The following is a 16734-nucleotide window of genomic DNA, read 5'->3' as shown; positions in this document are numbered from 1 at the left end:
GGCCACAAAGAACCTGTAACACCATACCCTGTGTGTGGGTATGCGTGTGCTTGTACCAGGAGAGTGGATTAGTGCACTGGTGGATTTCCCTGGTGGCTCAGACAGTAAAGCGTCTGTCTACAACGCGGGAGACCCGGGTTCGATCCTTGGGTTGGGAAGATCCGCTGGAGAAGGTAATGGCAATCCACTCCAGTACTATTGCCTAGAAAATCCCATGGACAGAGGAGCCGAGTAGGCTACAGTCCATGGGGCCGTAAAGAGTCAGACACGACCGAGCGACTTCAATCTGGTTCAGTGGCTCAATCTGGGAGGGATGGGGAATCCACAGAAAAGTCTCCTCTGAGACAGAAGCTTCAGTTTCTTTTGCATCACAAAGATGCCCTGAGATTCTCCAAACGGTCTTAGCACGTGCACAAAGCACAGATCCACTTCCCAGACCTGTGCTGTCCAACACATAGGCCTGTTGCCATCTAAACTAGTCAAACTAATTCAGGTTGGAAGTTCAGTTCCTCAGTTGCACATGCCATATTTTTTAAGGGCCCAATAGACATCTATGCTTAGCAGCTGCCCTATAAAACAACTCCCAATGGAGAACATTTGTATCAATACAGAAAGTTCTCCTGGACTGTGATGACCCAGACTTACCGGCTGCCCTCACCTTGTGTCAGGGGCTGCAGGTGGGTCACTTCTGAGAACTTCATTTTTATGCAAATAATCAGAACAAGACTTTAGTGTCTCTAAAGTCTTCATTTGTTCTTCACTTTTTAGGAGTCCAGTCCCTCTAAGAAAAATGCTGCAGACAATGACTCATCTCCTCTACGAAATGAACTTTCAAAAAAAAGAAACATTTTTCCTATACTTTTGGGGAGATATTCTAACCTCCTAAAGCCTGCTAATGCACCTGTTCAAAAACATCTGTGCAAGAAAACCATGATCATCATCAGAAACACTACTTGCCTGTAATGACAATTTTGACTCCCTGTCCTAAGTTATCTACCTATAAGTCTTATTTTTTCTTTTACTTTAAGCTCATTAATGATAAAAATCATCATCAGTTTCATATCAGCCACAGAGACGCTCTGCATAAAGATGAGCTCTGAAAACTCTCTCGGTTCAAATACCAAGGTAATTTGTCCTCCTCCAGTCTTAGAGCATCCATTTACCATCTGATTATCACTTTTATCTGGAGCTACTGAATATGCTATAATTTCTGTGTGTGTGCATGTGCTCAGTTGCGTCCTACTCTTTACGACCCCACGGACTATAGCCCACCAGGCTCCTCTGTCCATGAAATTTTCCAGGCAAGAATACTGGAGCGGGTTTCCATTTCCTTCTCCAGGGGATCTTCTTGACCCAGGGATCGAACCCACATCTCTTATTCCTCCTGCATTGGCAGGTAGATTCTTTACCACTGTGCCACCTGGGAAGCCCTATGTGATAATTTACTTTTAATGATACAATTATCTTGTGAAGCACAAATGTTGAAATGCTTACAACCCTATGAAATAAGAATGTGCTTTACAATTTGTGCAAAACGTAGTGTAAAAACAGTGCTCACATACAATGTGGACAGAAAGGCAGCTTATGCACTACTTTGTAACACAGTCAGCTTTGCCTGATGGTAGAGGTGACCAGATGAATAATCTTAGAACGGAAAATGCACAGAAAGTGAGATTACAGGTTCCAAAGCTTCTATTGTCAGACACTAAAATTCTTACACAACAGTTCATCTGTGATGCCCAAGCTCTATCTAAACTCACTTCAAAGTCTTCAAGTAAAATGACTTTTATTTTTAATTTTTTTCTAAATTTACTAAAAAGATTCAAGAAACACAAAGTCTGAAAGTAAGAAGTAAAGCCTATTCAATGACTTATTTCTAGAACATCCTGGTTGAATGATATCAATGTATACCTTTGTCTCGGCAATGAACCAATATTTTATAGATAGTCCTTTAGGACACTGGAAAGAAAACAGGTTAAAAAAAAAGTAGAGAGAGGGACTTCCCTGGAGGTCCAGCAGTTAAGAATCCACCTTGCCATGCAGGGTATGAGGTTCAATCCCTGGTCGAGGAACTAAGATCCCACATGCCTCAGAGCAACTGAGCCTGCTTGCCACAACTCGAGAGTCCATGAGTGGCAAGGAAAGATCCCGCATGATGCAGTCAAGATCCTGCAACTAAGACTTACTTGATGCAGCCAAATAAATAAATAATTTTTTTTTTAAAGTAGAGAGAAAGAGGAGCCATACTTGCCTAACAGAACAAGAGTTTTTAAAAAGCTTATGAACTTTTTAACAGTATAAATCCTACGGGAAGAGAGAACTGCAGAAAATGCAAACAGTAGGCAGATAATAAACCTAAAAAGCATCCCCTTTGGGCTAGGAACAAAGTGTTTTAAATTCTATCTTTTAAATATTTAAGGACACATGTAGGGTTGAAGATGAAAAGCTTCAGGGAACTTGAGTACGATGAGTCCATTAGAACCTAAGGTCCATGAGGGTGGGGATTTTGTTTTTTCACTATCCTTTTCCCAATACCTGTACCAGTTCCTGGCACATAGTAAGTGCTTGGAAAACAACTGCTAATAGACAAAGTGCCCCGCCTACTCCATTTGTGACCAGGAACACTGGGTCTCAGGCACACCTCCCAGACTTGGCATGGTGACCATTCTGGAGTCTCACATCAGGAGAAACGTAACGCCCTAAAGAAGGTAAGACTACATCAAGCTAGAGAAAAGCCAATTTTAGTATTTAAATGAACCCAAGAGAAACGACCAGAGCTTAACCTGAAAAAAAAAAAAAAAAAAAAAAAAAAAAAAAGTAGAAAATTCCAGAAAAAGGGACTGAAGACAGAGAATGGTGATCAGATCAATGGAGAAGGAAGAAATTGGCTGCACATTTCAGGAGAAGCAAATACAGGGAGAAAATCCTTTAAATGCATATGGATTCTCCCTCAAGACATTTCTCACCCTCTGCTGCTCTTCCAAATCTTGCACCACCACCTTCTAGACACAGGGTTTCCTTTCCAGGGAAGGCTGGCATATTTTCAAGCTCTGAAATCTTAGGATTCAGTTCAGTTCAGTCGCTCAGTTGTGTCCGACTCTTTGTGACCCCATGAACTGCAGCATGCCAGGCCTCCTTGTCCACCACCAACTTCTGGAGTCCACCAAACCCATGTCCATTGAGTCAATGATGCCATCCAACCATCTCATCCTCTGTTGTCCCCTTCTCCTCCTGCCTTCAAAGACCCTGCATCAGGGTCTTTTCAAATGAGTCAGCTCTTCGCATCAGGTGGCCAAAGTATTGGACTTTCAGCTTCAACATCAGTCCTTCCAATGAACACCCAGGACTGATCTCCTTTAGGATGGACTGGTTGGACCTCCTTGCAGTCTAAGGGACTCTCAAGAGTCTTCTCCAACACCACAGTTCTAAAACATCAGTTCTTCAGCACTCAGCTTTCTTTATAGTCCAACTCTCACATCCATACATGACTACTGGAAAAACCATAGCCTTGACTAGACGAACCTTTGTTGGCAAAGTGATGTCTCTGCTTTATAATATGCTGTCTAGGTTGGTCATAACTTTCCTTTCAAGGAGTAAGTGTCTTTTAATTTCATGGCTGCAATCATCATCTGCAGTGATTTTGGAGCTCCCAAAAATAAAGTCTGACACTATTTCCACTGTTTCCCCATCTATTTCCCATGAAGTGATGGGACCAGATGCCATGATCTTCGTTTTCTGAACGTTAAACTTTAAGCCAACTTTTCCCCTCTCCTCTTTCACTTTCATCAAGAGGCTCTTTAGTTCTTCTTCACTTTCTGCCATAAGGGTGGTGTCATCTGCATATCTGAGGTTATTGATATTTTTCCCGGCAATCTTGATTCCAGCTTGTGCTTCCTCTAGCCCAGCATTTCTCATGATGTACTCTGCATATAAGTTAAATAAGTAGGGTGACAATATACAGCCTTGACGTACTCCTTTTCCTATTTGGAACCAGTCTGTTGTTCCATGTCCAGTTCTAACTGTTGCTGCCTGACCTGCATACAGATTTCTCAAGAGGCAGGTCAGGTGGTCTGGTATTCCCATCTCTTTGAGAATTTTCCACAGTTTATTGTGATCCACAGTCAAAGGCTTTGGCATAGTCAATAAAGCAGAAATAGATGTTTTTCTGGAACTCTCTTGCTTTTTCCATGATCCAGCGGATGTTGGCAATTTGATCTCTGGTTCCTCTGCCTTTTCTAAAACCAGCTTGAACATCTGGAAGTTCACGGTTCATGTATTGCTGAAGCCTGGCTTGGAGAATTTTAAGCATTACTTTACTAGTGTGTGAGATGAGTGCAATTGTGAAGTAGTTTGAACATTCTTTGGCATTGTCTTTCTTTGGGATTGGAATGAAAACGGACCTTTTCTAGTCCTGTGGCCACTGCTGAGTTTTCCAAATTTGCTGGCATATTGAGTGCAGCACTTTCACAGCATCATCTTTCAGGATTTGAAATAGCTCAACTGGAATTCCATCACCTCCACTATATAGAATCCAAATAATTAGAAGGGGTTTAGAAATCCTCCAATCTGGTGCTCATTTGAATAAATGAAGCCCAGCAAGGTTAAGAACATACCCAAGGTCACACAGCTGGTTATTAATCAACATCAGGGCTGCCCCTACCTAATTCTGCCATTGCCCCTAGCACTCCTCAGGGTCACACACCTTCAATGTTTATGGGAGATTTTCCTTCTCCACTCAGAGCAGGGAAAATGCTTCCTGAGAGCTCTGGGATGGAGCCCGAGGGTGGGGAGAGCAAGCAGCCTGTTTGCTGTCATAGATTTCACAATATTCCCCCCCATACACTTTTATTCCCCTTGCACCTTCATCCTGCAGCTCACTTTGGAATATTTAAATATTTAAGAACTGTGAGCTGCCTGCAAGCTCTCTGAAGTCTCGGGAGGGAAGAACGGATACCAATCCAAATAAATAGATTCCATCTCCCTGGGAGGCTTCTGTGCTGGGGAACAGGCTTCACAGGAGGCTTGCTCACCCTGGTCCCCCGCATCACGGCAACAGTCATCCAGTCACGGAACTGTAAAATATTCAACGTGTTCGATCAAAAATGTATGAAATCGTAAAGCCAAAGGATTATGTGTGTGTGCCTGAAATGAACATCTGGTGGAAATTAAGACCATGAGCATAATTTGCAGAGCTGTCTACCTTTTAGTGGCTTGCCCCATTTTTTTCTTCTTCTGTGTGCTGTGCTTAGTCACTGTTATGTCCGAATCTTTGCGACCCCATAGACTGTAGCCCGCCAGGCTACTCTGTCCATGGGAATTATCCAGGCAAGAACACTGGAGTGGGTTGACATGCCCTCCTCCAGGGGACCTTCCCAACCCAGAGATTGAACCCAGGTCTCCTGTATTGCAGGCAGATTCTTTAAAGTCTGAGCCACCAGGGAAGCCCTAATCTTGTTCAAACCTATAGTCATGAGCTGCATTAGGTATCCAACACAATACTGTCAACAAATGGTAGACACTTGAACGTCCTCTGTCTTTTGGTTTTGTCATACTGTTAAAGGAATAGAGGAATTGCAGAATTAAATGAATATAGCTGAAATCTGGTGACCATCCTAGCACATGGTAAGCTGAAATGTCACCTTCAATTTAAGAAACTCTCTAAGAAAATCTGTACACAAAAACAGGACTAAAACTTTCAGAAGTTATTTTTTCTCTTATAAGTGATTTCTTAATTCAACACATTTTAAGCTACTACTGAAAATCAATTGCTTTCCTGTTTGAGTTTCAGCTGGAGTGGCTTGTTCATTGTTGAGCGTGTAACGTGTGTGCAAATACAGTGTGTGTCTATTTTAAAATTTTGGCTAAATGTGGTAAAATCAGATACAGAATTTCAGAATTGTGAAAAAACCATGCCTTGAAATATTTAAACTATTTGAAGTCTTAAAAATATAAGAATATCCATACTATTTTCCTGTTTAGTGACCATATATATCTGAACCTAAGATTTCTGTCTACTTTCCATACTCAGAACATTATTGAGAGTCTGGAAAGAAACAAGAGACCTCTTATAACCAAAACACCTCATGTACTGGATGGGAATGTGAACTGGTGCAACCACCATGCAAAGCAGTATGGAGATTCCTCAAAAAGTAAGAAGATTTACCAAATGATCCAGGAATCACACTTCTGGGTATTTATCTAAAAAATATGAAAACACTAATTAGAAAAGAAATATGTACCCTTCTGTTCATTCTGGCATTATTCATGGTAGCCAAGATAGGGAAGCAACCTAAATGCCCATCAATGAATGAAGGGAAAAAATGCAATATGCAAAACACACTAGATACTACTACTCAGCCATGAAAGAATGAAATCTTGCCATATGCGATGACACAGGTGGTCCTTGAGGGTATTACACTTAGTGAAATAGGTCTGATAGAGAAAAATACCATATGATTTCACTCGTATGTGGAGAATAAAAAAACTAACTAAATGAACAAACCAAACAAAAGCAAACACATAGGTACAAAGATACGAAGAACAGAGTAGTGGTTACCAGATGTAGAGGAGCGGGCAGGATTAAATAGGTATGCTGAAGGATGAAAACAAAATTTTTGGTGGTGAGCATGCTGTAGGGTACACAGAAGTTGAAAAATAATGTACACATGAAACATAAAATATTATAAACCAATGCTGCTTCAATAAAAAATAAATGAAAAACACCAGTTCCAAATTATAGGTACATTATTTATAAAAGCCTTTTGAGTGAGAAACTAATTTTTCTTTCTTATGCATAATTCTAACAATACAGGTGATATAGGACATAAACTCTAATGAAGCAAGCCAATAAGCTCTGAAATCCAAATGAATATATTCCATCTGAAATGGACAGGTTGTACAATTAATTCAATGTATAACCAGCAGCACAAGAATTTTTATCTTAATGCGGACCCTCAGAAGATGAGCTGTGAAAATGATTCAGAAAACAAAGGCAAGAGGATGACCCAAGCACACAGCCATCCAGGGATGCCCAGAGCAGGGGCCAGAGCCTCACAACCGTACTACATCCAAGGTGGCATCCTGACACAGAGATGCTCAGAAGGAAAGCTCAGCGAGGTCAGAGCACCCGGGAGATGGAGCAGTCTGGGAGGGAGAAGGAGCTCCTGGGAGTCGTGGGCGTGGAGGGATGGGTGGTAGGCCAGAGAGGGAGAGCTTGGGGTCAGGATGAGCTTTATTTAGGATGCAGGACTGGAGGAGGAGCCAGGAGAAAGGCAGACAGACATTGGAAATAAGAGAAACAGTGGCAACAACGCAGGCAAAGCATAGAAGGGAGGGTGTGAAAGGCACAAGGAACTGAATCACTTTTTCCCGGGCTCCTTCAAGTCCCCTGAGCTGGTTGCTTCCATCTTGAGAGGCGTTTACAACCATGCTACTCAAAGTCGGTCCTCAGATCAGAGATGTGAGCATCACCTGGGTGCTGGCTTGCTGACACTCTCCCCCACCTGCTGCTGCTGCTAAGTCGCTTCAGTTGTGTCCGACTCTGTGCGACCCCATAGATGGCAGCCCACCAGGCTCCTCTGTCCCTGGGATTCTCCAGGCAAGAACACTGGAGTGGGTTGCCATTTCCTTCTCCAATGCATGAAAGTGAAAAGTGAAAGTGAAGTTGCTCAAACGTGTCCGACTCCTAGCGACCCCGTGGACTGTAGCCCACCAGGTTCCTCCGTCCATGGGATTTTCCAGGCAAGAGTACTGGAGTGGGGTGCCATTGCCTTCTCTGCTCTCCCCCACCTAGACCTACCCAATCACAACCTGCACGTTAACAAGAGTGCAGGTGATGCTCAGTCAAGTTTGAGATGTGCTGGCTTAAAGCGGTGCTTACGATGACAGGCATTGACGTGAGATAGATCTGGGTTCCAATCCAGTTCTACCTTGACCCCACAATACGTGCCCTTAGGCCCTATGCCTCAGTTCTCCTCCTCTGTAGAACGGAGATAATGATAGTATTATGTCTCAGGGGCCCTGGGAAAACTTAAGTGAGGTCATGTAAGGAAAAAGCATGGCCTTAAGGCTGGCAAACAGTAATATTATTTTTGTTCATCCCTTCCAGCCGCCTTGGATAACAGCTCTGTTCTGTCTACATCTGAGCTCCTGTAGGGAATGAGTTCACTAAGATGGGGAACACGCATTCAATCGGGCGATCTGTACCCAGGTATGCAATATTGAGATGAAACCCTCAACACACACGTGCTGACATGAACCCAGGGCTGGGACATGGGCCAATGACCCACAGCAAACAGGAAAGTGCTTTCTTCGACTCTGTGTACACAAAAGCCGGTTAGAAATGGGTTATGAACTTGCTTAGGATTAAAGGATCAACTTTCAGAAGAGAATAAGCAAGTAACGAGGTGAAATACACCCCTCTTTCAAAACCTCCTGCATCAGTGCATGGCCGTGAAAAAGTGGGACAGAGATCCTTTTGAACCCACATCCAGCTGCTGTACCCCTCCTTTGGAGGCCAGCAGTGCAAACCACCCTGAGATGCTTCACCCTAGGGATGAAGTTTAATGATCAGGAAAAGCACCTAAATCAAATCACACCACGAGATGAGTTTCTTCATTTTCGGCAAAACTCCAATAATGAAGTGGCTGATTTCATCGCACGCACCTTAATTTCCTGTGTTGGCAAAAGAGCATATACAGAAACCCCAGCAGGCTTGTAATAGGAGGACAAGTCTTTCTGCTTGCATTATTAGATATGGGGGGAAAAAAAAGAACACAGAACACCCACTTCTGTCGTGAATAATAGCAATAGCAAGAGTACGTTGTGCAGCTAAATTCTGATATGAAGAATCCACAGGTAATTTCAAGGCATTCAAGCAGCTCACATCTGCGGAACAGCCACTGTGCAGTGGGTGCTGGGACCCAGGTGCCTCATTGAACACCCCCTACAGAGGAAGGGGGCCCCAGGTCACGGTGTCAGGGCCCCATGGGATAAAGCACAGGCTTAAGTCAAGGCCCCAGAACCCAGAGGCAGAACGTAAGAGGAGGCTTCTGGGAAAATCTCCTTTGAGATCACTTCCCTGGCAAGCAGGGGAAGGCAGAATATTTCAGGGAGGGGTCCCAGCAAAAAGAATGGCATGAAAGACCCTGAAGAGGAGGCTGAGGAGCTGGGCTTTAATCAGTGGGAAACTATGCAAAGTTTGGTTTTTGCTTTCCTCTTGGTTTGGCTTCCCTGGTGGCTCAGATGGTAAAGAATCTGCCTGCAACATGGGAGACCTGAGTTCGATCCCTGGGTTGGGAAGATCCCCTGGAGAAGGGAACGGCTATCCACTCCAGTAATCTCGCCTGGAGAATTCCATGGACAGAGGAGCCTGGCAAGCTACAGTCCATGGAGTCGCAAAGAGTCGGACATGACTGAGCGACTTTCACTCACTCACTCCTCTTGCTTTAGCAAGGTCATTCTGAGGATGGATAGGACAGCGGAGAACATGGGGCAAAAGGGTGATGCCATCATCCAGGTAAGGGGCAGGGGCAGGGAGGTTCAGGAGGTGTGGGCAGAAGCATCCTTTCAGAGACTGACTCAGCTGTCTTGGTGACCTATAGGGAGAGTGAGCATGCAGCTTCCAGCTCAGAGTTAAAGACTGGAGGAAAGTTCCAGATCAGGGAATTCGCCTGGTCACAGGGCAGCCCCCAGACTAGTGTATTAATACTCCTGGCAACGAAGAGCTGCATGCGGTGGTCGCTCCCACAGCTTTCCATGCAGCCTCTGACCCTGAACACTGCTGCTCTCTTGGCCAACAGATATCTTCTTTGGATACAGTTTCTGAACTGTAAAGCTGTAAATGACCTTAGGTGTTGACAAAGCTTTTCATTCCGAATGGAAATTCAAAAATCTTAAAGTGGCTACCAAGAAACAAGATGTCCTAAAAGTACCAGCAGAGCTATCTGTGTGCACTGAGTACAAGAGCCATAAGCTGGGCGCTTTGACTGAATGCTGCTTTGAATAGTATCCTTGTGGCTCCAGAGTTAGCATTTCCTTGGGGGATGATGAAAATTGTCCAGGAGGAAACAAGATGTGCACACCGCCTCTCTGTGCCCACCTGTGTCACCTTCTCAGAGGACAGACAAGGATGATTACTCCTGGCAGGACACCCACTACTTGGCTTCCCAAGAACTCTCCTGGGCTGGTGAACAGAGAGGCAGCCCCAGTGCACCTAGTTTATGCTGCTTCGCCCTGGGATCGGGAGGATCACCGAGACCCTGCAGTTTTCCTCAGCAGGGATACCGCCAGCATTTTGGCCAGGGCCATGCTTTACCTTACCAGTGGGACTGTCCCCCATTAGGGGCATTTACAGTTGTAGCCACATCCCCTCAAACGCCAGCCACAGTTATTATGAAAACCAGAATCACCCCCAAGCATTTCCAAAAGCCGCCAGGGTTGTGGCATTCAGTCTGATTGAGAACCATGGCAGTATTCACCGATGAGGCTCATCTCTATAAATATTCTGTTTTTCTACCTGATAAAAATAATTACTGCCCCTACTGGTCCATCTGATACAGTATAAAGAAACCATCTTTAAAATAAAGAAATGAAAACAAAAAAAGAAACCATCCTTTTTTTTTCAGCACAAGCAAATCACCAAGCTAAATTACAAACAGACCACAGTTGTCTCTAGAGCTTTACAAGAATGATATGGCATTATTTTCTTGGAAAACAAAAAAAATGAAATACAGCCCCAAACCTAGAAACTAGAGTGAGAATTTTTTTTTAAATAAATAAAAACTTCTGAAACATCAGAAGTTCTGTAAATTAAACATAAAGAATCAGAGTACCAAGGTAAAGAACCCTCAACACAAAGACCATACAAAAGGAACACTGATGATTTATATTGGGTTGGCCACAAAGTTCGTTTGGGTTTTTCCATGTTACGGAAAAACCCGAACTTTTTGGCCAACCTAATATTTCCACGTGGATTAATAATAGGAAAGAAGTAAAACCTGACCTTCTGAACTCCACCTCCATACATGTGATACAATGATTGAAGTACTGTGTATTGTGAATATGCTAATAATTCCAAGGCTTAAAGTGGTTAACGTTTCTATAGGAGTACCTTCTAGACTGTAGGCTGAATTGTTAGTATCAACCTTTCTGTCACCATAAAGTTAGTTATTTTGCTCTTAAAAAAAAAAAAAAAAACCCAATCATTCCGAAACCAAAAAACATGCCCAAGGGTACCTACAAAAGTATGCAACAACTAGCACATACTGGCAGGAACATTCCAGTGTTTGACATCTACAAATCCTTCGGAAGCATGCTCAGACAAATGATACTTAAAAAAAAAAAAAGCAACTGCATTTAGATTTATAGGAAGGGTTTTCACTTACTTCAAATTTCTGTACAATCCTTGTTCCTCTAAGTTAAAGGGGGGAAAAAAATCACACTGTAATTCCTTATTTTTCTAATTAAAAAAAATAAAACACGTATATCCTCTAATTCGGCTTTGGTTGTCCTCAAGTATTCTCTGTGCGTCTCCTTTCAAAGAATGCTACTTTCAAATTCTAAACAAAAAGCAAAATACCAAAAGTTAGCCCAAGGAACACTGTACAAAATCAAACACCACAACGCAAACAAGGCAACGGCATCTATCAGAAGTGATGATTCAGAAGAGGATAAATTTAGAACGGTGCTTTCCAAATGGCGTTTGGGTGCCAAATGCAATAAAACAGGTGAAGGCTACATCCCAAAAGTTTCTCTGAAAAAAGATCGCCAAAGTATTATCAACAAGTGTCTTCTTTTTGAAGCTGTCGGTCCCCTGCTGTCCTTGACGCTGAACTTCCGCAATCTGGCCTTGGTGTGGCCATCCATTCCTGGGTAAATCCAAGTAAAACCTGAGGACACTTCAGCCTCTGAGGACGCTGTCAGAAGCAGTGGAGCAATTCCACACGGGACGGGCCTTTTATGGCCTGAACTGGGAGAGCCTTGATCTCAGCTCATCTACCAGAAATAGCTCCTGAAACTCAGAGGGGCCCATCAGCTGTTGCAGCAGGCCTGGCCAGTGGCAACCTCAAGAGCAATGAGAACTGTCACAGTGTCTTCCAGCTTGTTTTACAGAGAAACTAAAAATGCAACAGCCATCTCCTCAACAGGCTACAACCATACAGAACTGAAGAGGCAAATGGTTTTCAAATGCTAGTCTTCGGATTATAAAAGAACACATAACCACGGATAAAGCTCAGACACCAACATTCAGAAAGTAACATACACATACATGTATAAACAGTATGCCATAAAGGCACACGTCTCTCTACAAGTTTACAAGTGGTGCGGACATCTGTGGGTTTCTCCCCACTTCCAAAAAGAGAAATTTCCGATAGAAAATGAGTCATCAGAAGAAAGAATTGCCCTGGAAGTAATTTCTCTAAAACAATACAAATGTTTTGTCTTAAAACCAAAGACCATGGATGGATGGATCTCGCTTCAGATGGAGCTCAGGTTTTTCAGCTCACTCAAAGACCAGAAGAAACTTAACCAAGGGGCGAAAAAAAAAAGAACTGTTGAGCACAACCACTTCTTAAAAGGCTATTTATGTTTTTTTAGGTATTCAAACTAATATTATAACCTTGCTTATAAAAATACTTACAACTGTGGGTGTCCTTGCCATTGGGAAGATTAACAGAATGTCTTAATTGTTCATTCTAACTTCAGCATAAAGCATAGAACTCAGAATTCTGTGCTGCTCAGGGGCAGGCACCTGGCTGCTAGTTCTCTGACCCTCCAGCTGCACCCGTCAGCAGAGGCTCCCAGAGCAGGACCTGAATTCCGGTTAGTCATTAACCCTGCAGGACAATGCCTCTTTCTAAACAGACAGTCCTGTGGTCAGGGAAGAAGGCAGATACCCTGGGCAGCTGTAATGATTAAACACCGGCTTCGTGACTGTTTTGCACAAGGGTTAAAGACGCTTTGTCCAAACCAAATTTTTTAATTACCTCAAGATGACAAACAAAACTTCACAGCATGACTCCTCCTTCCTAATCTCCATCCCCATGGGGCCTCACTTTATTTTCCTTTCAACCAATTTTGCTTTTTACCCTTTTTAATTTTATTTGACTTTGTTTTATACATTTATAAATGCTGCTTTAAACTCCTTCTGGAGCAAGCAGGGTAAAAACAAAAACTTAGGTGAAATAATTAACTACTGAGGTCTTTCTTTTAAGAAAAGAGGAGACAATGAATCACTACTACCACAACGATGCAGGCTTTTTTCCCAAAACATATTCACTCCCACAAAATAAACATCTAACTTTTGGAGCCTCTGAGGTTATTGTTCCCTGCTGCAACAGAATTGGCCTAGCTTAATGCATTGGAGTCTAATAGATTAATTCTTCTCAAGTGCATCTTTTATACATGCTTTTTATCTTAGTTCAAAGTCCAGTTAATTCTACCTGTGCAATGTGTTTAAATACTTTTTTTTTTTTGACTGCATCCTGAAATTAGGAAACTCTTGTCATACACATTTCTCTCCCAAACTATGACAGTATCAGAACTGACATACATGGCAGCAGATTTAATGATACACCCATGAAGAAAAGCGAACATCACATTTTATAAATTAATATAAGAACTAGACTTAGACCTCTCCAAGATATTTGATAATAATTTCTCATTTGCTATTATTTAATACTAGAATTATAATAACCATATGGTAGTCTATAATTCTTACTAGTAACTTCATTATATAAGCTTTAGCATGACTTTTAATCTGGCTTTTGTGGGCTAAAAACTATGACTACATGACATTGGTCTTAAGAGAAACTACATTCTATGGAAACTATTTTATAATAATAATGAACATGTGGAAACCAAAATTAAAACAATGCTTTTACAATCATGACAAAAAATATTTTGATACAAACTTAACATATACAGATTCTGTATGCTGAAAAATTTTAAATGCTGATAAAATACAACCAAGGAGACCTAAATAAACAAATACACATACACTCTGTTCATGGGTTGGAAGAGTCAACATAGTAAAGTAGTCAGTTCTCCCCTAAAATGATCTCTAGATTTAATGCAATTCCTATCAACATGCCAGGGAGAATTTTTGTTAGAAAAAGATAGGCCTATTCTAAAATTTATAGGAAGAGAGCCAGGCCTTAGTGTAGCTAAAACAATCTTGAAAAAAAAGAATTAAGTGAGAGTAATCTATCCCATATTAAGCCTTACTAAAAAGCTATAATAATGGATTAGAATAAAGAATCCTGAAATAGACCACCCAAATATACCTAATTTTTGACACAAGACACCATTTCAATAAATGGTTCTGGAGCAAATGGACAGACATAGAGCAAAATAAACAAACAAAAAAACCTCTTACATCTAATCCTCACACCTTATATAAAAATTGGCCAAAGTGAAGCATTAGGGGTAAAAAAAAAAAAAAAAAAAAACAGGAGAAAATCTTCAGGATCTAGATGAGTTCTTGTTCTCAACACAAAAAACACTCAGTGTCTTAGACCTGGACCTCCCTGGTGGTCCAGTGGTTAAGAATCACAGGTTTCATCCCTGGTCCAGTACCACATGCCACAACTACTGAGCCCACGCTCTGGAGCCCATGCTCTGCAACAAGAGAAGCCAGCACATGGGAAGCCCAAGCACCACAGCCAGAGAGCAGCTCCGGCTCACTGCAACTAGAGAAAGCCCGCGTGCAGAAACAAAGACCCAGAGCAGCCAGAATGAAAATAAATAAAATTTGTAAAAAGGATATAAACCAAAGTTTTAAAAAAAACACAACTCATAAAAGTGAAAACTGATGAATTACATTCATCAAAATGCAAAACTTCTGCTTTTTCAGAAGATCACATTAAAAGGATGAAAAGACATGCTAGGGAATGGGAGAAAATATTTGTGGTTACATATCTGAAAAAGGAGAACACAGGAAGAACTCTCAAAATCAACAGCAAAAAAAAGAAAAGAAAAGAAAAGAAAAAACCCCAATCAGTCCAATTAGAAAATGGGCAAAAGGTACAGTGAGGCATTTCACCAAGAAGATGAAAGACAGATGGCAAAGTTCACGTTGAACACGAAAAGATGTGCAACGCCATTAGCCATTCAAGAAATGCAAATTAAAACAATGAGATATTCCTACACACCTATTAGAATGGCAAACATTAAAAAAAAAAACTGACTACACCAAGCGCTGGCAAGGAGAAACTCGACCACACATCGCTGGTGGGGATATAAAATGGCGCAGCTACTCTGCGAAACAGTTTGGCAGTTTCTTCGAAAACTAAAGCTGCCAGACCAAACTGCCATATGGCCCGGCAACTGCACTCCTGAACATCTATTCCAGAGAAATGGAAACTTATTTTCATAAAAATCCTGAATACAAATGTTCGTCGTAGCTTTATTCACAATAGACAAAACCTGGAAACGAGCCGGATGTCTTTGATGGATGAACAGCTAAATAAAAATTTGGTGTGGCCATACCATGGAAGACTGCTCAGAAATAAAATGGAACAATCTACTGATATCTGCAGCAACCTGGAAGAATATCCAGGGAATTGTGCTGAGTGAAAGAATGCTGATCCCCAGAGTTTGGACGCTGTATGGTTGTATTTCTACAACATTCCCTGAAAGCTAACTGTGCAGACATGGAGGATGTAGCAGAGGCTAGGGCTCGGTGACAGGGCTGTGAGGACAGCATGAACAGTTCTTCCCCTGTCCTACCAACTGCATCAAACCCACTACCCTGGTGATGATCTTATTTTCTTTACAGTTTTGCCAGATGTTACCACTGGGGGAGAATGGGTCAAAAGTACACAGCGCTCGCTCTCGCTCTCTGTAGTAATTCTTATAAGCACATCTGAATCTATTATCTCAAAATTAAAAGTCTACACATTTTCTAAAAACCTACTTCAAATGAAACTTCCAAATGCAACCCATTTATAACTGGGTCACTGACCATAATTGTACTCTGAGTAAATCTAAGTGGATTTGCCTGTCATCAATGCCACCCTAAGAAATTCAAATTGGAAATGTTTCTTTTCCCTTACAAGATGGAAAGTCATAGCCCTAGGTAAAATATTTCATACAGAAGAAATGGAAAGCATTGCTTTCCAACTGAGCATGTTCATATGGCAGGTTGTCTGGATACTGAAAAGAGCATCTCTAATTCCTGGGGCCTATCTAATAAACAACAGGATCCCTCCCCTTCATTTTCAGCAGTTCAATCCATTGCTCAACATGATTTTCAAAACCTGATCAACCATGGACAAACAAGAAAACTCTTCAGAGAAGGAGGTGACCCGGCCATGTCAAACTTCATCCCACTACAAACACAGAAAATAGGTTTTTAGAGTCAAGAATTCTATAGTCTTGGAGGTATCATTCTTGAAAATAAAAGGACAAGATCAAAATCTAGCCTTATGCATGGTGGGACAGGACGTCTGAGGGTCCTTCAGTGCTCTTTATCCTCTCAGATGCCGGAACGTGAAACTTAGATCCAAACGCCCTGAATGACCCTCCTGAGAGCCAAACTAACTTGTGCTGGACTTGTGTGTTAGAAAGGATCAGCTCTGGGGAAGCCACGTAATGCAGGTATAAGCAGCAGCTTGTCTTCAGTTCATTGAACGAGGGCTGCCCGAGCCCAGGAATATCCATGCTCCTCCCTCTCTCATCTCCAGCCCCCCAAGTTCCTCCAACCCACCTCTACCTTCAAGCCAGTGCACACCT

General features: G+C 42.1%; 1 protein-coding gene across 5 annotated transcripts in view; it reads right to left on the bottom strand.

Annotated features, from left to right (window-relative positions):
* Positions 1–16734, bottom strand: part of SVIL (supervillin) — a 255989-nt gene that overhangs the window by 157701 nt on the left and 81554 nt on the right. The window contains exon 1 of one of the 5 annotated variants that reach the window (XM_070381841.1): positions 11385–11916. The exons of the other annotated variants lie outside the window; for them this stretch is intronic. The gene's annotated coding sequence lies outside the window, so the exon portion shown is untranslated. Of the gene's footprint in view, positions 1–11384; positions 11917–16734 lie in introns of those variants that run through there. 5 annotated transcript variants of the gene reach the window in all.

The sequence above is a fragment of the Bos mutus genome, chromosome 13 (genome assembly GCF_027580195.1).
Source record: "Bos mutus isolate GX-2022 chromosome 13, NWIPB_WYAK_1.1, whole genome shotgun sequence".
Lineage (NCBI taxonomy): Eukaryota > Metazoa > Chordata > Mammalia > Artiodactyla > Bovidae > Bos > Bos mutus.
This window is presented reverse-complemented; position numbering and strand designations above follow the sequence as displayed.